The sequence below is a fragment of the Neophocaena asiaeorientalis genome, unplaced genomic scaffold (genome assembly GCF_003031525.2).
Source record: "Neophocaena asiaeorientalis asiaeorientalis breed wild unplaced genomic scaffold, Neophocaena_asiaeorientalis_V1.1 scaffold362, whole genome shotgun sequence".
Taxonomy (NCBI): Eukaryota; Metazoa; Chordata; class Mammalia; order Artiodactyla; family Phocoenidae; genus Neophocaena; species Neophocaena asiaeorientalis.
In genome coordinates this window covers 205,551-228,642 of record NW_020175700.1, presented here as the reverse complement: position 1 = coordinate 228,642, position 23,092 = coordinate 205,551, and the positions used below count along the sequence as shown (strand labels likewise).

At 36.2% G+C, this 23,092-nt stretch overlaps 1 pseudogene; it reads left to right on the top strand.

Annotated features, from left to right (window-relative positions):
* Positions 1 to 18,034: 18,034 nt before the first annotated feature.
* On the top strand, positions 18,035 to 20,056 carry LOC112390984 (heterogeneous nuclear ribonucleoprotein R pseudogene; annotated as a pseudogene).
* The last annotated feature ends 3,036 nt before the right edge of the window (positions 20,057 to 23,092 follow it).

Here is a 23,092-nt window from a genome sequence, read left to right as displayed (position 1 = left end):
AAGATTTTCTACAGATAAGAGGAAGGTGGAGGGCATGGCGGTGGTGGTGGGGGGGGGGGTCAGGCCTGGGAAGGCCTCATAGGGTCCTGCTTGGTTACAAAGGGATTATGGATGATGCAGTTTTTTTTTCTTCTTCTTTCTTATCATGCATATACCCTGCTTTCAATTTTTATTAATTTTTATTAAAATGCATGAATCCATCTCCCTTTTAATAACTAAAGCAATGTAGTTAAATTTAATTTGATCAATATTCCCGATTCTCTATCAAAATATATTCCAGTGTCCTCCCTCAGATATAACACTATTGTGGATTTGGACAATATTCTTCCTAACCTTTTCTTTATATTGTCTAACTACTTAAGTACCTCTAGTGTCTTAAATATAATTTTTAGTCTTGAATTTATCAGTATTTATATCTTACATCTGAGTAAACTTGTCCTCTCTTTGCTCACCCCACACCTTTCATATGTATTTAGATTAACATTGTGGAATAAATTTTGCAATTGAGAAAAACATGATATTGTTTTATATTTTTATTTAAAATAATTCATAAATATCCCTTCTTCCGTTTTTATCATGGAGTAAATTTTCTTATAGTTCTTTCAGAGTAGGTCCATAAATTGTAAAGTTTCTATGTCTGAAAAATGTCTTTATTATTCCCTTCCTTCTTAAATTGTGGTTTGGCTGGTTTGGCTGAATATAGCATGCTGGGTTCAAAATATTTTTCTCAGAACTTGGAAGATGTTACTTTGTTGTGTTCTTGTATTCAGCACTGCTGATGAGAAATCTGGTGTCAAAATGATTTCCATTCCCTTGTAAATAACCATTCTTTTTCTTCCAGCATCTTTTAAGAATGTTTTTCCTTCAGTATTAATATTATGAAGTTTCATTTCATTGTGTTTCAGTGTGAGTTTTTGGTTTGTTTTTGGTTAAATTTATCCTGCTCAGTAGTCTGTGTACTCAGTCTGTTTGAGACTATAGGTCATTTATGTATGTATATATATTATTATTTGTGTAACAGTTCTGGGATATTTCAAATAGTCTTCTTCATCATTCTCTCTTTACTCAACATACAAACATTTTTAGAAGGATGTTAGAAATTTTATATCTATCTTTAAAACATTTAGATTTTAGTTCACACTTCTGTTTCTATTTTGTCTGTTTGTTCTGTAATCCACAAACGTTTCCCAGTTTGGCTTTAGATCTTTTTGATTTGCTGTTCAATACTATACTTGCTATTCAGTTCATATAAATAATTATTTAGACATGATTATTTATACAATTATAGATAGTAATCATTATAGAACATATTTTTTATTTGCAAAATCTCTATTTTATTCTTTTTAACATCATTTGCTTCATCACATACTTTTTTCTTTTAATGACAGTCATCCCACACTTTACAGCTCCTAATTTAAGGATTTTTTGGGGGTGTATTTGCTCCATTACCTTTGTTATCCTGGGAATAAATTTTTCTTATCTTTGGATTTGCTCTTTCTCTTTCATGTAAACAGCCTTTCTCAAATGTTTCACGAACTCTGATTCTGTATTCAGCTTCTGTGACAGACTTCTCCTGCATATTTCCTGGTCAACGGCAATTTCCCCTGATGTGGAAAGCTTAGCTTCCCACTATGGCTTGTTGCCTACTTTCTTCTTTATGTGATGCCTCATAGCTTTGTGTTCACTGTGATTTCTCCATTGTTTTTCAAATTTTTGTATTATCATTTTTTCATACCTAGTTTATTAGTTAATTTCATATATCTTGTTTATATCTTCTTTATTGATTTTTATGAATCAACTCCGCATCTTAAAAACATGAAGAGATGGACATACCCTTGGCGGTAGGCAATCCCACCATTGATGCAACCTCCAGTGACTTTATGTGCTTCTGCTCTTTTCTTGGCCTCTTTTTCCTGATGCCAATGTGGCTGCCACAATCTAGGTATTCCATCTTGTCACCAGTACCTTAATCAGGGAAAGATGGAATTGGAACAGAAAGGTTTCTCCTTCCCAGAAACATCTTCTTCTCTTATACTTCACAGGCCAGAAATGGTGGCATGTGCACTCTCACTTCAAGGGAAACTGAGAAATAAACATTGTTTGCCAAAAAAGAATGATATTGTAATTACTGGCTCTGGTCAACCATGCCTTATCTGTTGGGTATGGGCAATTGCAATTCCAAAGTAATATACTTTGTGTTTTTATTAAAAAGAGGATGTGTGTGGGTTCTGGATAAATAAAATATTGCCATATTAGACATTCTCACCTAGTTTCTTAAAATCCTAGATTTAAAAAAAATATTTTATATTCTTAAAATTCTAGATTTAGAAAATCCAGTGGCTTCACTTTTATGATTATTATCTCTGCAACATGCTTCAGAAATAATAAAATAAAAATCTATTTGTAAGACTCATTTTGAATCTATCAGTTTGACTTTAAGTTTCTCATCTAATTGTAATCGTTATTTTACATAGTGAAAGAAAATCTTTGCTTGGAGAGTGCTGGACATAATGAGGACTTTATAAATGAAGAAATCCAACTCTAGCCTTAAATCTGCCTTCCTTTCCAACCAGAAGGTAACATTTGCTTCAAAATACATTATTTGTGTTTAGGTCAGCCAGGATTTAACTTATTTGCCTGGCCTATATGGGTCTTTCAATGACTATCTGTTGACTGAATGAAGTTTGGGCAGAATTGTGTGTGTGGATAGTGTAAGCTTTATTTCAGTTCCAAAGAGTAATAACATTGCTTTCCAATGGGAGAGCTCATAAAGGAAAAGTGCTATCATTTTGACAAAATGAAGAGAAAATTTTTCTCTATAGTGAAAAATAGCACAAAGCTAATTAAAAGACCTTATAAAACTGGAAGAAATTATTCTGTGCAAGTAAAATATCTAAAATGTTAATGGTCTTAATATTTTAATAAGCTATACAAATCTTTAGAAATGAATGAATAAATAAATGGGAAATGGAATGAAGAGACTAGTCAAAGGAGAAGAATAGAAATAACTAAAATACAACCAAATTCATAAGTTACTGAATAATTGCAAAGGAAAAAAATGAGAACATTAATTTTTAAACATCTAAATATGCAATGTTAACAAAGAATGCTGAAACAGATCCACTCACACATTGATGATGGGGTTATAAATTAGTGCAGATTTTAAGAAATTAGCTTGGAATTATGAATCAAAAGCTTTGATGGTTTTTATATATTTTGATCCAATAATGACATTCTTACATATCACTGATTAAAATTTTTGAAATCCAGACAAAGTTTTATGCATAAAGCTAAAAATTATAAATGAGGCATCTATAAATTGAAATAACATGCAGTCTTTATATTTATGGAAACTATTTAACAACATAGCAAAATTATTTTGAAAACTAGAATCTCCAGATATAAAATTATGTGTAATTCATCACCTCATTATATAAAAGGTAATTCAGAGAGATTTAACCTAAAATTTTACATGAATTCTCTCTAGGAATTTCTTTTTGCTTACCTGTATTTTTCTACTGGTTCCAACATTTCCACCTTAAGGAGAGTTTCCTTTGACAAACTGTAAATCCAAACAATAACAATAGCAACAGAATGTCTGTGGTTCACCTTTGTCAACATATTTCAGGCTTTAAGATCCATCTGCTTTGATTTTGTTCTTCTAATCCTGTGAGTATGAAAAAGAAAGCATTACTTTCTTTATCTTGAGTTAAGGAGCATGAGTTTTAAGTGTGTCATTCACACCGAGTGACTTCCTTGGGTCATCTAGCTAGTATGTGGCAGGACCTCAATGCTTGCTTCTTGGTTTCTAGTTCGAAGCTTACTCCCCTCATCCAAGATGTTTCTTTCCTTTGTATGAAGTGTGTAACTTATTGTTTGGAGACTTCATTGTAGATTATTTGTGTTTGGCAGATTAACTGAATCTCCCTTCTGGGTTCCAAGTAAACACTCCTAAATTATTCCAGGAGTCTTCTCAGTAACATAGCTAGGATGGAGTTTTCTGTGACACAATAAGAGAATATGGAGTCTGTCTACAGGACCAGGTCTGCATATAAATAGAGAGGAATGCTCTGGATTGGTGCCACCCTGGAATCCTTTGAGAAGCCATTTTGACAATCTGGAGAAAAGTAACCTAGAGCAGGCCAGGAATACTTTCTTTCTGTCACCATAACCTAAACATCTGTGTGCTCCATTCTCTTTAAAATTGGGGAAAACTTCTCTTCATCTGGCATCCTGGGATGGCATGAAAATTAATCACATTTTTACCTAAAGTTTCCTCTTCAAAACAAGAAAGCCTGTGGATGCAATAAAATATAAACTTATGAAAAAAATTGTTTCCACTTGGTCTTTATGGTCTAATGAGTACTGCATTAGTACATGTCCTCTGGAACTATTAGCCTTTGTGTAATGTATTATTTTAAGAAAATCTAACTATAGTAAGTATCATTACATGTTCATAAAATTATAGAAAAATGCCCTGAAGTATCAATGATTTGAAAAAATTTTGCTATATTTTATAAAATAAAGAAAATATATTAATATAAATAGCCAGAAATAATTCCGAATTTGGTCAGTCTTCATTACTTTCACTGGAAAATCTTTAAAAAAAATTAAATTCATGTGTCTCATGCCCACTTCTTTTGAGCCACTGGAAAGATAAGCCCTTCTTTCACAGTAGGGCTAGTGGTAAAACACCGTAGTGATATAGCCCTACCAGACTGTGTCCTAAGCCCCCAAACAATGTAAATTTCACTTGTCTAGGAACTTGCTCTTGTTCATAAGCTCAGCTGCTTGCCCACATGGGATCCTTCTGAGTACCCTCCATGCTCTAGCACAAGGTTGATTCCTCTCTAGAGACTTTGTCATTACACTTTGATCATACCTCATAGCACTTGAATAGTGCAATTATCTCAAGTAGTATAGTTATTGTACACACACTGGTTTTCCCACTGATTGTGACGCACTATTCAGGCATCTTATTACTAGGAATGTAACAGGAACTCAAAAACTATTTACTTGATAAAAGTGAATAAGAACACCCAGTATCTTATATTCTGATGGGCTCCTCAAAGAGTTTTCTCTCATTTAGTATGAGAATATATTGAATGAAAATATTTCAAAATATGAATATGATCAGTTTTTTTCTGTATTCAAAGGAAATTTGAAATGGAAATTGATTCAGATTATATACTTCAAGTTAAAAATAATCTCTTTAGTCTTTAATAGCAAGTGGAGCAATATAAATTTTGTTTTCAAAAAGTCTAAAGACGATGATGATAAAGAACATCAATAATGCATAAAGTGTACGAAATATAAGTCTGTATAACGATTATGACCTAACAATGGTGCTCAGCACCAGCTGACATTGGAATCACCTGAGGGCCAGATAAAATACTGATGCCTTGGCCCCACCCAGCTGGTTGGAGGAGTGGTGAGCTTTTCAAAGCTCTCCAGGTGAATTTAATGTGCAGGTTACTAAGTTCTACCTTACAACAAAATAGCTTCCAAATGTTATATATACTGCGCTTGAAAACAAAATGAACTTTGCTGATAAATGAGTCCTTAGCTTCTTGTGAATACCTAATTTTTTTCCTGAGTCATGGAATTGAAGCTGAGAAGTATGTCATCTGCTTCTGAATAAAACCCCACCAAATAAAACTACCCCTTTTCTTACTCCCTGCGTGTTGGGTAATTGGTACACCAGTGGACCCATGGATGGACTGTAAATAATTATCTACAGACTCAAATATTAATAATTTCCTATGTAGAGCTTGGAAAAAAGTCCATTTGAGAAACAGTTTCCTCTTTGCCTGGAGCCAAATATCCAACAGATACTTAATGAAAAGAAAGCAAAGACATATCCAGTGATTATTTTAAACAGCAGTGAGTGACCTGTATTTTATTATGGTACTCAGCTGTTTTATCACACACACATAAATAAATCACAATTAAACAACTTTGGGAACAAAGAACTTGAATGAGGACACAATGAACTTTTCTCATAAAATCCAGATATGTGTTTTGCTTATACTTGCAACAAGCTGTGATTCCCACGTGAAAGGTATCAATCTATTTCCTCTTTCTGTCAATCACTTGTATCACGGCAGGGTCCTGGTATGTTGGGTCATGACCTTTATCCTGGATAGGAGCCAAAAGCCACCAGTAATTTGACTGCTGTAATTATTTAGACTGTTTCTAATAAGCCTAAAAATGTCATGTTAACATTTTTCACATGTTTGTAGTCTTCTGGCCTTCAAATTAACCTCAACATACCATTGTACACTTTTCTTTAGTTATATTGGAAGAAAATATAATTTTCAATAACTAAACTTTGATGGTTGCTTTATCTTGGAAACTATCTTGGCCTATAGGACCATAAGATACTATTTCTTTAGAATTTTTTCCCATAATACTATTTCTTTAGAATTTTTTCCCATGATAGGCCAAACTTTTGACAGTAATCAAAATCTATTCAACATAAATTTACTGAGCATTTACTATGTGCCAGGTTCTGAGACTTAAAAGAAAAATAAGATCAAGTCCAGGTCTTCAAGTAGATGAACTGACAAAAAAATTGACACTTAATGTAATTAGTAAAGACACATGGTTTAAATCTCAGCTCTATGGATTAGTGAGTATGTGACTTTTGGATATATTATCTGTGTGCAGACTGGGAAACTGAGGTGCACAATTCACACAGCTAGTATATGGCAGAACTGATATCTAGACCTAGGAAATTTGAATCTAGGGACTATTACTAACCACTATGCCATTCTGGTTCTAGAGCCTGAGTTAATTGCTTGGTTTATACATGGAAGAACGTTAAATGCCATTTTGAAGAAGTGAGACCATTTGGCGATATATGTTTTATGTATCTTTCTATATATAGACGTATGTTTTATATATGTATGTATATAACACATACATAGAATTCAACAGTATATGGGAAATATGGAAAGAGTCCTATAGCCTTAATCTGAACAAATGGGTCTTTATCATCTCTTTCGAGAAGCTTACCTTCAAGATCAGTTTTTTCCATAACAGAGATCCAGGAAGAATAAAAGAACTGGGTGCTTCTGAATTGATTCTGTAGAGGCAGGTCCCCATCATAAACGTTCCTCAGGATAAGTCTTCCTGACTGACCCAGAGCCATGTGCTTGGTATCCACATGGGTAAATATCTTCAGCCAATCACAAGCAGCATAAAACAAAGTCAAACATTATTAGAATCCATCCTTTGCAGCTGAAGGATTTGGACTCAGTTTCAGAAATATTTATTGAGTAGGAACTGAAAAAAAGTTACCAATCTGGGTGTGATGGTTAATTTTATGTGTCAACTTGAATGGCCCACAGGATGCCCAGATTAAATATTACTTCTGGGGGTGATTGTGAGGGTGTTTCCTGATGAGATGAGCATTTGAATTGGTGGACTCAGTAAAATAAATCACCCTCCCTAATGTGGACACATAAAATCTGTTGAGGGCCTGAGTAGAACAGAAGGTAGCAGAAGGAGGACTTTGCTCCCATTTTCCTGCCTCACTGGTTGAATGGGACAACTCACCTCACCTTCTCTTGCCCTTAGATTGAGATTTACAGCATTTGCTCCCTGGTTCTCAGGCCTTCAGACTCAGACTGGATTACACCACCAATCTCCTGGGTCTTTAGCTTGTAGACAGCAGACTGTGAGACTTCCCAACCTCCATGATCACATGATCTAATTTCTCATACTAAATATCCTTTAATATCCTATTGGTTCTGTCTCTCTGGAGAAACCTGATTAATACACTAAGTATAAAAGGGCAAATGAAAAAGGACCCCTTCCCTTTCTCTGCCTCCTTTAGCAGAAGGAGCAAATGCATAGACAGGTAACATGGTTCAGGTGGGATGTTCTCTGCAAAAGAAAGTGAAAGTGCTTGGCAGGGAGATGTTGCCAAAAGTTGATTTTTCTCATTCTGTTCAATTAACAAAATAGGGACATCCTATAAATATAAAAATAGAAAAAGGCAGATAAAGTTACCAACCTTTTTATCTCCTTTTATAAAATCTTTTATAAGAGTGAAATGACCAATTAAGAAATATATATGTATATAGTTTCAGGATAAGTGTTTTTCTTGGTTTGTAGCCTGGCTCATCCACTTTCTAGCCATGTTATTTGGAGAATGTGAATTACTTATCTGTGACTCAGTTTTCCCTTCTCTAAAGTGGTATCTATCTCATAGATATATTATGGAGATAAAATAGGAAGAAAATTAAGTGTTTAAGTATAATGCCTGACAAACAGTGAAAGCTCTATAAGTTGCATTTATTATTTTATTATTATTGTGGTCAAATTGAAATGCCTTTTGAGGACATAAACACAAAAACAGAAAATATGCCAGCTGCTGGTCTTCTTTCTGACAAGCTGAGAGAGGAAATTTCTACAACCTGGTTCCAAAACTAAAAAAAATTCATGCAGAAAACTGTAGGTCTCAAAATGTAGCCTTCCTAGTCATCTAAACGATCCCCTGCTCCCCGGCCCCATATTTATTTCCCCTTCAGAAATCTCTCAGATATGCTTTTGTAGGTTGACAGTCTAATTTCAGAAAAAAACCTTTGGGCCTGAAACAAAAATGCAAAATAGCAGAAGGCTGAGACTGTTGTTCCCAGCAACTAGTGCAGGAACAGAAAACACAGTTGGCTTCATATTTCAGGTTCAACTTAAAGCAGGTACCCGAGGCAATTAAGTTTCCTTGCCCCCTGAGTTTGAGTATTTCAAATTTATTGCAGAAGTGAGCAAGGTGACCTAATTGTACCTCTGCTTTTCACATGAATTTATCTTCTTGCTTTATTAGGAGGGGGGCCTTCCGTTTAATATTTCAGTAATTAAATTCACCACTGTCAGCTGTGAAATCCGTAACAGCTTTTCAATGACAACGTATTGGATGCTTCTGTGGTCCTCCAAGGTTTCTCTCATATGTCTTTAACAGGAAGGACAGAGGTAGGTGAGAGCCTCAGTCAGGTGTGTGCAAACCCAGGTGTGGAGGCAGCTGTGGGTTTATGGCCAATGCCTTCATTTCCTCTCTTTCAGATCACATTAGCTGGAAAAGCCTAGGCATGGCCTGAGAAAGTGGGAAAGAGTAAAAATAAAATGCCTTATCATCCGTGCACTCTGATTCTGCCTGAGACTTTCGCCTAGGGGTCATTCAATGAACATTACCTTGCTGGTGATGCACAGAGGTATCTCAGCACATCATAGTGTAAATTCTGCCTGCACAAAGGTATGTGCTTTGTTTTGAGCCTCAAAAAATGTTTTTGCAAGTAATGCATAATTTTTTCTTTGTAACAGAAACCACCAAAAGAAACAAAGAAATGGAAGGTTGCTAACAGCAGCATGCTAATTAGCAAATACACCCCAGCACTTTGCATTAGCCAACTTAGGCACATTACGTTTTATGTCTTTGTTCATTGGCCAGGACTTCCAGCAGCCTAATAATTCACTCTTAAACCAGCTTTATCAAGAAGACACTGTATTTTAGAAACTCTAAAAGATCATTTAGAGCAGTAACAAATTACTGCTTTTAATAAAATGCTTTTTTTTTTCACTCAGTAGGATACCGTAAAAAAATAGTCTATAGAGAAGTAGTCTATAGAAAAGGAACATTTTTATCTTTGAGAAGATAATACTGGGGAAATGATAATGTAGTGGGGACTCGTGGTACAAAAGGAGAATAAAAAGCTTCACTCTCTGACATCTCTCTCTGTTGCTTCCACATCAACCTGTCTGATCGTTCTTTTATAGTCTCCTTCACAGGCTCCTCTGTCTGGAAGCTCTTTCTCTCTCTCCAGTGCTGGGTTCCACCAAGATCAGTGCTTAGCCATTTGTTTTTCTCACTCTCCACACCTGCCAATGTGATCCAATCCATTGTTTTTCAAAACTAGGCACACATCAGAATAATTCCTCACAGTGCTTTCTAACCATGCAGATTCCTGGTCATCACACTGCTCTGCTGAGAGAGAATCACTAGAGGTTGGGCCCAGTAATCTGTATTTTCACAACTTTTCCAGGTGATGCTAGATCTGGGACTCTAGGTTGTAACCCACTAGCACCATATAGGCTGCCAGAGATTGTAAAAGTCATCTGTGTTTTCAGCTCTAAGCTGTCCCTTCAGCCTCAGGCATGGCTGTCTAACTGCTTAAGTGTTTATGTCTGGATGTCACTCAGACTCTTCACATGCAACACAAGCCAAGGTGGTTTTTCCCCTTGTATTCACTGAGTGATTGTTGTATCCAACCCGGCATGCAATACCTTAGACTCCTGTCTCTCCCTCATCCTCTACATTTAGCTATCAAAGGCATTTTCCTCTCCCAATCCTAGTTTAGGGTCTCCTTACCCTTTGCGTGGACTAGAGGAACAGAGACAAACTCCTGAGCTCCAAAGGAGAAGTGAGTTACCTGCCACTTCTGGTTTTAGTTGCCTCATCGTCGTATCTGGAATTTCTATTTTCTTGCTTCTGCAGACTCTGGACCTAACGCCTGGAACGTAGGATCCTGTTCCTGAAAGGACTCAAATAATATACAAGCCTTAGATTTGTGCTCCCTTAATTACTCCAAGTTCCTCAGGCCTGGGAGCCTCTCTCTTTCTGTTTATCGGGGACTTCCTTTAGGTTTTGATGGCTTATAGTGAACCTCTGTGATCAAACCCCCAAGCTCTGCTAGGGATATGTAGAAGGAAGTTTTTGGAATTTAGAAATCTTTTATTTGCTCGACAAAGCTAGTCTTTTAAGACCATGGACTTAAAAAAAAAAAGTTAGTGTGAAATTCAAGCTGACCAATGACTTCTTTGTCCTAGATGGCATTTGCTGTCCCCATGAAACAATTAATGCCATTGATCCAATGGGTGAGAAACCTCAGGGCAAAGTGATTGACAGGAAAGGAAAAATACATTGTTTTCAATATCACCCACCCCTGCGCCCCCATTTTCTCCCCCTGCCAGACCTTTGCACCTTTGAAAAGCACAATTGTTCTCAGGAAAGTGTTCCCTACCCCTCCTCCCAGGAAGGAAGGTGTCAGTTTTCTGTGTGGAGCTGTCCCAGTGTGGGAAATCTCACCCACCCTCTGAGACTGTGTTGAGTCCCATCTAGGTCAAGCAGACTCCATCTTTAATGGTGCAGGACAGAAATAAACTCCCTGAAATGAACAGTAGTTCCTTTTCACCCAGAGGAGGCAGAAATGGTGTGACAGGGGAAATTCCTATTGCCTGTATTCAAGGGATATTGGACACCCATCACGTGTGGGTTTGTATTTGTATACCTCACTTTTACCCATAAGAATATCACTCCTTATATCCATTCCTGTTGGCTAGCTATAAAAAGGAAAATGAAAATTGGTAATAGAAAATGGGAGAAGCAGAGAAATAGACAGCTGAGGTGAAGCCAGATGTTTTTTGTTTGTGTTTTATTTTGTTTTTTTCAAGTAAGCCTTAGGAAAAATAATGCCAAGGGGAGAAAACTTGGATCTTAATACTACTGTCTGTTGAGAAGGGAGCTGACACATGCATACCTATCATGGGCTGATGCAAAGTACTTTGTCATAAAGCTATCATGAGTAGAATTGAATCCATATAATCTTGTATTCTGAGTTGGTTAAATACTCAAGCTATTTCTTGATTCTGAGACCATAATCCCAAACACACATACACACACACACACAAAGTTGGGAGGAATAAATCTCAAAAATACCTTTGTCCATATCAGGTTCAACAGGGCAAACAAAATTTATAAGCATTTTGTTAAAAATAAGTAAAGTTAGACCCTACAAATATTTCAAGCAATTAGTGATGATAAGTGATATTATTTGCTGTTGCTATATTTGTTCAAAAAGACTTTTAAAGTATAATAGATAGCATATGTCATAGACCATCCAGATACTTTTACTTTAGTTATATCTTCTATAGACCTATAAAATCATGTACAAGAGGCAAAGTTTAAAAGTTCAAATTAATGAAAAAGAAACACCTTATTTCATTCACAAGGGATCCACATATGAAGTACTTGAAAACACTTTTAAAAATCCCCTTTCCTCAACTATTGATGTGCTTTAGACTCCAGAGTTAACTCTAGCACCTCTTTGCTCCAAAATTTTCTTCCTTATTTTTTTTCACGTTCTCCATCAAACATAATTCCTTTTTCTCTGTATTTCTCCTCTGGCAAACTATCATAACTTTACGTCTTACTGTCCTAAGTGATTTCCTCACCTCTCCACAGTGTTTTTGGTTCTTTGCTTTCTTAGGTCTTGAGATTCTGCATCATAAAAATTCAAAGCGCAGAACCCTGACAATAACGTTCTGTATGTCATCAGTCTTTGTGTAGATCCTTAGTGCACACTACAGTGCCTGGGACACAGTAGACCTTTGACAATGGGGCCAAGAGGGAAGACGAGAAAAAGGAAGGCTAGAGCAAGTGAAAAGGAAAGCTGGGTTAGTTTATTAATTTTTTCAATGTCTTTACATGGAAATTTTCCAAAAGAAAGTTTAACATGACAAGCATCTACTTTTTGGGTGAATCTACAATGACATGACTTTAACATGGACATAAGTATTTTTAAGTCCTTCAGGTGGCTAAATGGATGGTTAAACATGGTTGATTACAAAATAACTGGGAATATGGTAGAAGGTCAATTCAATGCCAGGAAGTTTTATTTTATCTGAGCTCTTGAAACTTAGTTGAACTGGAGTCCCACATGCTGGAGCTATGTAGGGGCTTATTGCCAGCCCCACACAAGGAGCAGAAATGATGGTGATGGAGATATTTGTCTTAGTTTTATCTTCTATACATTCATAGATCTGTGGAGTCAGTCTCAGAGCTGTGTCATGTGCGAGAGGCAACGTTTAACAGCACAGATTAATTAAGAATAAACTCTTTATTTTATTCATAGGAGATTCACATATAAAATACTTGGAAAAACTGTTTAAAATCCCCTTACCACATGGTGGACATTTTGGCTTTGGCATGGATAGGGAGTTAGAACTGACTTAGGTAGGTGAAGGATGGTGATGAGTCATCGTGAAAACTGGATTCAAGTACAATAGAACTCAAGGCTCAATTAACATAGAAAATTCATGGTCATAAGAAAACAAAGAGCAAACCCCCAGAACACATCTGAGTTAACCAAAATGTTGATTCCCAGGGGCCCAGCCCTACCTCCCTAGTACCATTTCATTTTTGTTTCAGGTATATATTTTTTTTATATATATATATATATATATATATATATATATATATATATATGACACAGATAGCTTTGCTTCCATCAGGCACTGTAACTAATGCAACCAATAAAAGCATTTCTTGTTTCTTTAAATTTTCACATAGTTTTTACATTGTCTGTTTGCTCTTCATTTTCAGAATTTCTTAATGTAAGAGTGCTGATGGGTATTATAATCTTACAAATCAAGTTTAGGATTATGTGTACGGTAGAGTTCGCAGTTTGAGTTTCTTAATGCACTTAGGTGGCAGTGAAACACACAGGTGTCACATGGACTTGAAAGTCCTGCAGCAGATTATATTTGCTTTGTCATAAGCTCTATTAGATATCTGTATACATTTGTGTGTGTGTGTGTATCTTTTTATTGCCACCTCAGTGACTTTCTCTCATACTTGTTATTTTCTGTCATCACTGCCTTTGCATAGTATGGACATGTGACAAGAATATACACACCGTAGCCACGGTCAAGGTGACAGAAACCCCCAAAGGTCTGTATGTAAATGCAATCTCAAGCCTTTTCCTGTATGGCCTTATTTTCAACAACATGAGACTCCAGGGCCTGTCCTCTTGAAACACTAATTGAGAAGTTCTCATGTGGCAGAAAGAAAGGGAATGGAATGCAACACAGGAGTCTAAGCAGTACCAAGGATAAAATCTACATGTTCACAGGCTTAATTCTGGAGAAACTTGCTACTAGAGAAACAATATTTCAGATCTGTGTAATCATTCAGTGCTCAGTCAAGTAATCATACTCACTGTCTTCACTTTGCTTCATTCTTTTGCATATAATTTTCCCTTTGTTAGAAATATTCTTCCATGCCTTCTTTATCTCAGAAGCTCCTGCTTATTCTTAGACTTATTTCACATGTAATCCTTCTGCATGTTCTTCCTGTGTTCAACAGCTGCCTTTTGAATACTTGACTCTTCCTGTGTGGAGTAGGCAGAATAATGCCCTCCTAAGTTCTCCAAAGATGTCCACACCCTACTCTCCAGAACCTGTGAATATGTTTTATAACATTGCAAAAGGGAATTAAGGTAGCAGATGGAATTATGGTTGCTAATCAGCTGACCTAAAAATAAGATTATCCTGAAAAAAAAAGAAAAGATTATCCTGATTTTTCTGCCTGGGCCCAATGTAATCAGAAGTGGCCTTAGATAGGGAAAAGTGAGGCAGAAGAGGCAGAACCAAAGAGATGGCATCACAAGAAAAATTTGATCAGCATTGATGGATGGAAGATAAGCATTACAATTTTTTAAAAAAATAAATATTACCTAAATCAAGTCCTGGAACCATGATTCTTGACAGAACCAGTGAGTTCTGTCAAGCTTCCATGGAATCTATAATTTCCATACCATGTAAGTTATTCCATACTATGGGAATGTAAATTGGTGCAGCCACTATGGAAAACAGTATGGAGGTTCCTCAAAAAAACTAAAAATAGAGTTGCCATATGATCCAGCAATCCCACTCCTGGGCATATATTTGGAAAAAACTATAATTCAAAAAGATACAAGCACCCCAATGTTCATTGCAGCACTATTTACAATAACCAAGATATGGAAACAACCTAACTGTCCATCGAAAGATGAATGGATAAAGAAAATGTGGTACATATATACAATGAAGTATTACTCAGCCGTTAAAAAAAGAATGAAATAATGCCATTTGCAGCAACATGGAAGGAGATAGAGATTATCATACTAAATGAAGTAAGTCAGAGAGAGAAAGACAAATACCATATGATATCACTTATATCTGGAATCTAAAATATGACACAAATAAATTATCTACAAAACAGAAACTGACTCATAGACATAGAGAACAGATTTGTGATTGTTGGGGAGGGGTGTGGTAGGGAAGGGATGGACTGGGAGTTTGGAGTTTGGGATTAGTAGATGAAAACTATTATATATATATGTAATGGATAAACAACAAGATCCTACTTATATATATATATATATATATATATGTAAACTGAATCACTTTGCTGTACAGCAGAAATTAACACAGCGTTGTAAATCAACTATACTTCAATAATATAAATTTAAAAATAAGTTATTCCATACTAGATATGGAAAAATTCAAAATGCTGCAAATCCTTTTTCTGAAACTAGCTCAATCCTGCTATCAAAACCTGAGGGAGATGACACACACATACACACACAAAAAACCACGCATTCTTGTATCTTAGCCACAAAAGTTCTAAGAAAAATGCTAATTCCACAACTATTACCACTATCATTATTACATTATTTATTGTGCAATTGTTATACGTTAGGCACTGGGCTAAGAAGCATCAACTCAGGTAATCCTTGCAGCTTTAAAAGTCCCACTTTATCAATGGAAGAACTAAGGCTTAGAAAAGTTAAATAAATTATTCAGAGTTACAAAGCTAACAAGTGGCAGGGTGAGATGTTCCCACAGACTTGTCAAACTCTAAATTTATTAAATAATAATATCTTAAAATAATCATCCTTGACTCCCAAATAGTGTGTACCCCAGGAATATATAGGAGGTTTCATATTAGGAAACACAAATACACCTAAAGAACAAACAAAAGCTACCAGTATCTCAGAATCCAAACCCATCCATTTATTTTAATTGTTTGAATATTTATTCATCTTTCTATTGTATTTTGTTTTCTTTTAATTACATTTACTTTTTTAGACATCTTTATTAGAGTATAATTGCTCTACGATGGTGTGTTAGTTTCTGCTTTATAACAAAGTGAATCAGCCTTACATATACATATATCCCCATATCTCCTCCCTCTTGCAATCTCCCTCCCACCCTCCCTATCCCACCCCTCTAGGTGGTCACAAAGCACCGAGCTGATCTCCCTGTGCTATGTGGCTGTTTCCCACTAGCTATGGATTTTACATTTGGTAGTGTATATATGTCCATGTCACTCTCTCACTTCATCCCGGCTTACCCTTCCCCCTCCCCGTGTCCTCAAATCTATTCTCTACATCTGTGTCTTTATTCCCGTCCTGCCCCTAGGTTCTTCAAAACCATTTTTTTTTTTTTTTAGATTCCATATATATATATATATGTTAGCATATGGTATTTGTTTGTTTCTGACTTACTTCACTTTGTGTGACAGATTCTAGGTCCATCCACCTCACTACAAATAATTCAATTTTGTCCCTTTTTATGGCTGAGTAATTAAACAAAAATCAATATCCAAACAAGCAAAATCAGTATTCAGGACCCAGTAAACTAAGAAAAATATTGCTCTCTTAACAAAAAATGATAAAAATTCCAGTTATAGTTAAATAATAAATGGAGAAAAAATTTTAACAATTCCTATTAGAGACAGAAACATGACTACAATACCTACCATTTGTTAATTGTTCAATATTTTTGTAACTTCTAGTCAATGTATTAATCCATTAAATGGAGATAATATTTATCAGGTAGAATGAGACAAAAAAACTCTGTCATTTGAAAATAATGTGATAATATACCTAGTAATTCCATGGAAATCACTGACATATTGAGAACTAATGGCATTTTACAAAATGACAGAATAGCTGATAAGTACAGAAAAATTAATAGCTTTCCTATAAGTTATCAATAAGAATCCAGAACCTATTAAACCTATTAATAAAGAAAAGAATATGATTCCACAGCAGTCCAAAACACATTAAATTCTTAGAACCAGCATAAGTAGAAATATATGTAAACTTATGATTAAACCACAGAAACTTACAGAGGAAGGTAAAAGAAGCACTCAATAAATTTTGTATAAAATATATAAATACATATGCATATATTAATATTCCTGTGTCCCTTTGTTCCTGGAAGGTGTATAATAACTGGAAGAGATAGCAATTCCTTCAAATTAGTTTATGTGGTTAGTACAAATTCCAATGAAATGCTCTAAAACTTGTAAAATTTTTCTAAGATTAATCTAGAAGAATAAATAGATGAGAATAGTAAGACATACTTGAAAATATGCATTAGTCGAGGCGTACTTACTTTATAATTATATTAAAACATAAAGCTACAATAATTAAAAATGGAAGTTACTTGGGGATATACTTATGGAATTATTAAAGAAAAAACATTTATGATTCTAAAGTAAATGTTTTTCAGTGTGTTTGTGTTTCAACCAACAATATGATAATGAAAGCATTTCAAAGACATGGAAAGTGATCAATGGTTCAATAAATCATCATGTGAAAATCAACTACCTTTTTTAAAAAGTAAGTTAAATATTTGTATTACAGTCATGCATAAAATAATTTTTCCATTAAACTCAGGACAATTATGCAATTATGTTACTTAATCCCAGGATGGAGAAGGAATTGCTAAGGTATAAAAGTAATGGGAAAAGTACAGTTAGATATCAATATATAAGATTTTTATACTTCATGTAACCCTAAGGAAAAGCTAAAAATAGAAAAAAATTGGAGGGCTTCCCTGGTGGCACAGTGGTTGAGAGTCCGCCTGACGATGCAGGGGACACGGGTTCGTGCCCAGTCTGGGAAGATCCCACATGCCGCAGAGTGGCTGGGCCCATGAGCCATGGCCGCTGAGCCTGCGCGTCCGGAGCCTGTGCTCCGCAGTGGGAGAGGCCACAGCAGTGAGAGGCCCGTGTACCTCAAGAAAAAAAAAAAATTGGAAATATATTTACAACAAATTAAAAAGACAAAGAGGGGATCGAGTCTCTGTCCATGAGGGGGGAAGGGGGTGGCGTGCGCGCCATTTCTAGTCGTTTTCAAAGCGCCTCGCGCTGATTCTCACAGGCCCAGCCACTGGCCCCAACTCTGCCCTGCAGCATAATAAAATGGCTAATCAGGTGAATGGTAATGCGGTACAGTTAAAAGAAAAGGAAGAACCAATGGATACTTCCAGTGTAACTCACACAGAGCACTACAAGACACTGATAGATGCAGGACTCCCACAGAAGGTGGCAGAAAGACTTGATGAAATATTTCAGACAGGATTGGTAGCTTATGTCGATCTTGATGAAAGAGCCATTGATGCTCTCAGGAAATTTAATGAAGAAGGACCTCTGTCTGTACTACAGCAGTTCAAGGAAAGTGATTTATCACATGTTCAGAACAAAAGTTCATTTTTATGTGGAGTTATGAAGACCTACAGGCAAAGGGAGAAACAGGGGAGCAAGGTTCAAGAGTCTACAAAGGGACCCAATGAAGCAAAGATCAAGGCCTTGCTTCAGAGGACTGGTTATACCCTGGATGCAACCACAGGACAGAGGAAGTACCGTGGTCCTCCACCAGACAGTGTGTACTCTGGCATGCAACCTGGAATTGGAACAGAAGTCTTTGTAGGTAAAATACCAAGAGATTTATATGAGGATGAGTTGGTGCCACTTTTTGAAAAGGCTGGTCCCATTTGGGATCTACATCTTACGATGATGGATCCACTGTCTGGTCAGAACAGAGGGTATGCATTTATTACCTTCTGTGGAAGGGAAGCTGCACAGGAACCTGTTAAACTGTGTGACAGCTATGAAATTCGCCCTGGTAAACACCTTGGAGCGTGCATTTCTGTGGCAAACAACAGGCTTTTTGTTGGATCAATTCCGAAGAATAAGACTAAAGAAAACATTCTGGAAGAATTCAGTAAAGTTACAGAGGGTTTGGTGGACGTTATTCTCTATCATCAACCTGATGACAAAAAGAATTGGGGGTTCTGCTTCCTTGAGTATGAGGATCACAAGTCAGCAGCAGAAGCCAGATGCCGGCTGATGAGTGGAAAAGTAAAAGTATGGGGAAATATAGTTACAGTTGAATGGGCTGACCCTGTGGAAGAACCAGATCCAGAAGTCATGGCTAAGGTGAAAGTTTTATTTGTGAGAAACTTGGCTACTACAGTGACAGAAGAAATATTGGAAAAGTCATTTTCTGAATTCGGAAAACTTGAAAGAGTAAAGAAGTTGAAAGATTATGCATTTTTTCATTTCAAAGACAGAGGAGCAGCTGTTAAGGCCATGGATGAAATGAATAGCAAAGAAATAGAAGGGGAAGAAATTGAGTCTTAGCCAAGCCACCAGACAAGAAAAGGAAAGAGCGCCAAGCTGCTAGACAAGCCTCCAGAAGCACTGCGTTATGAAGCTTATTAATATCACCCTCCTCCTTGTATGCCACCTCCAATTAGAGGTCGGGGTCATGGTGGGGGGACAGGTGGATATGGCTACCCTCCAGATTACTATGACTATGAAGATTACTATGATGATTACTATGGCTATAATCATCACGACTATAGTGGAGGCTATGAAGATCCCTACGATGGCTGTGATGATGGCTGTACAGTAAGAGGAAGAGGAGGAGGAAGGGGAGGACGAGGTGCTCCAGCACCACCAAGGGGGCGGAGAGCACCACCTCCAAGAGGTAGAGCTGGCTATTCACAAAGGGGACCACCTTTGGGACCACCAAGAGGCTCTAGGGGTGGCAGAGGGAGTCCTGCACAATAGCGGAGATGCCGTGTTTCCCGTGGATCTCGGGGCAACCATGGGGGCAAGAGAAAGGCAGATGGGTACAACCAACCTGATTCCAAGCGCCGTCAGACCAACAACCAACAGAACTGGGGTTCCCAGCCCATCGCTCAACAGCCGCTTCAGCAAGGTGGTGACTATTCTGGTAACTATGGTTACAATAATGACAACCAGGAATTTTATCAGGATACTTATGGGCAACAGTGGAAATAGACAAGTGAGGGCTTGAAAATGATACTGGCAAGATATGATTGACTCTAGATCTACATCCTTCAAAAAAAAAATTGGCTTATCTGTTTCATCTTTAAGTAGCAATTTGCTGCCATTTGTATTCGGCTGAAGAAATCACTATTGTGTATGTATGCAAGTCTTTTTATTTTTTCCTCTTTTCATAAATGCTTTTGGATATTATTGGGCTTGCAGAGTTCCCTTATTCTGGGAGTTACAATGCTTTTATCCTTTCAGGCTTCATTTTAGCTTGAAAACAAGCTGAGCACACTGTTAAATCATGATTTTGCAGAACCTTTGGTTTTGGACAGCTTTATTTTTTGGATTTGGGATAGATTACCTAGCAGTATGGAGTATGCTGTAAATAAAAATACAAGCTAGTGCTTTGTCTTAGTAGTTTTAAGAAATTAAAGCAAACAAATTTAAGTTTTCTTGTATTGAAAAATAAAAGACAAAGAATTATTATCATTTATGCTTAAAGACTTAAAAACCAATAAGTAAGACATTCACCATTCCATTTAAATATACAAAAAAATTTAACAAAAATTTATATAGGCAAGACCATAACTCTTCAATACGCAAACATTGAATGAAGATACTTTCACCCTAACAATAAAGAGAAAATTTAAGGGGACTTCCCTGATGGTCCAGGGCTAAAGAATCTGCCTTACAATGCAGTGGACGGATGTGGGTTGGATCCCCGGTCAGGGAACTAAGATCCCACATGCCACAGGGCAACTAAGCCCACGCACCACAACTACTGAGCTTGCGCACCTTAACTAGAGAGCCTGAGTGACAAAAATACAGGGCTCACATGCCCTGGAACCTGCGTGCCACAACTAGAGAAGAGAAAACCTGCATGCCACAACTAGAGCGAAGCCTGCGCGCTGCAATGAACGATAGCATACACCTCAACAAAGATCCCGTATGCTTGAACTAAGACCCAAAGCAACCAAAAATAAATAAATTAAATAAATAAAATCTTTAAAACAAAAAAGAATAGTGCAATATTGGGGTTTGTTTTTTGGCCTAACAATTAATAAAACTATTCAATTAAATTTGGCCAGATTTGGTTCTGATGAATTGTGTCATTCTCTATAGGTGAAAGTGTAAATATCAGAAATATCTTGAAAGCAATTTGTTAAACTATTGTCAAGAGTCAAGAATATATATGCATTTTCATTTATTAATTTCATTTCTATAAATCTACCTTCTAGAGATAAGCAGTATGTTTACAAACTTTGTACATAGAATGTTTATTATGGTGTCAATCTTATAAGAGCAAAATATTGTTAGCAATTTACATGTAGAAAAGTATGATTAGTTTCATGTAACAAAGAAAGACAGATCTTTTTAAGGAATATTTTTCTGATATAAAAAATTATCCTAATATAGTTTTAAATAAAGAGCCATCATGATCTTGATTTTTCATATGTATATAATGCAAAATTGAGATCATGATACCGTTTTATTTATATACGCTTTGAAACGTTAGATGGAGGCATGTTAACCTATTAACAGCAGTTACCTCTGGTTGATGAGAGAAGAAAAATTTATTCTTTATCTTTTCTCTATTTTCCAAATTTAATGTAGTGTCTTTTCCATTAGCTTTATAAGTTAAACACAGATGCGGACACAGACAGACAGACACAGATTTCTAAATGAAAGCACTGAAAAAATTGTTTTACTATTAATATTGCCCTTTGAGATAATGAATCAAAAATTTAGAAATTTTACTTTGACACACACTTCAATTAAACAAATGAAGCATTTATCTTCTGTCTTTTGATGCCAAACATAGAATTAAATAGGATAGTTAGTAAAGGGATTTACATACTAAACCTTATACTATCTATTTATGAGTTCTAGTAAAGTTTACTCTGCTTATAGTTCCTCACAATTGATTCAGACTTTAAGACTATAGGAAGACTTTAAAAGTGGAGGAAAATTCAAGGTTTCATAAAGAAACCTTGGATCTCACCTTACCTTACCTAAGAAGCACCTTGAAGTCCTTGGGTCAAACTGCAGAGTTGGGAATTATTCCACTAGTGGATGTCAGTCCAGAAAACTCTTCCTAGAGGAAGTCATGGAGGGAAAAATATAGGAGAAAGGGGAGAGTGTAGAGTGAAACCTTGACAAACTTTGAATATAACACCAGAAAGGGAAAAATAATAAAACAAATAGAAAAGAATTTCTTGATAGCTGGGATTATTTGTTTAAAAGATTATTTTATAAGAAGCAACAAATCATTTTGAGCTTTGACCAATTTGACAAGTTCTTGTTTAGTTAGCACTCAATTAACTCAGCTGAGTTCTCAGAAACTGGATTTACTATTCATTGATATTGCTTTAAAAAAAGAAAAACAAAGTCTTTGAAGTTACAAAGAATGAAGAAAAAATTCAAATGAAAACAAAATTACACCCTGAGTATTAGAAAATATGGCACATGTTTCCCTCAACTAGTGTAGTAGAATTTTTTTCACTGTATTTTAATCTTCCAATGGGTGTTAGACTCAAAATTATAGTATGCATAGAGGGAAAAAAGTAGAAAATCAGAACTTAGAGAGGAAACAAATTTTAGGTTTGTGTTTGCTAGCTTTTTTCTCATTAATCAAGTAAGTTATTAATGTTTAAAGAAGAGAGTATTCTGACTGGCATTCAGAAGTCACAGAGAAATTCTACTGAAGGAAAAATGTTGGAAACTTTTTATTTGTCACTCCATCAAAGTGTTTCAAAGGTTAGGGGACTGTGTACTTTGCTTTTCTCCAAGTTAGCAGGATAATAAAGATTATTTTGTTTTTGCAGGTGTTTAAAGACATGATGCCAAAGACAAAATTTTCAACTAGAACCCTCAAGAAATGTCACTTCTCTGTCTTGCCAAGAGAGATCAAGCATTTCCTCTACATAAACATCTGCTGGGAATATTTTAAAGGCAAGTATTTAAAATAATGACATTTGTAGCTTCTTGTCTTTAATAAGTTTGAAAAAGAAGGGAAATTAATTTGTGATACCTTCCCTCCCAAAGCAACTTTTCTTTTTTTGTGTGTGGTATACGGGCCTCTCACTGCTGTGGCCTCTCCTGCTGCGGAGCACAGGCTCCGGATGCACAGGCTCAGCGGCCATGGCTCACAGGCCCAGCTGCTCCGTGGCATGTGGG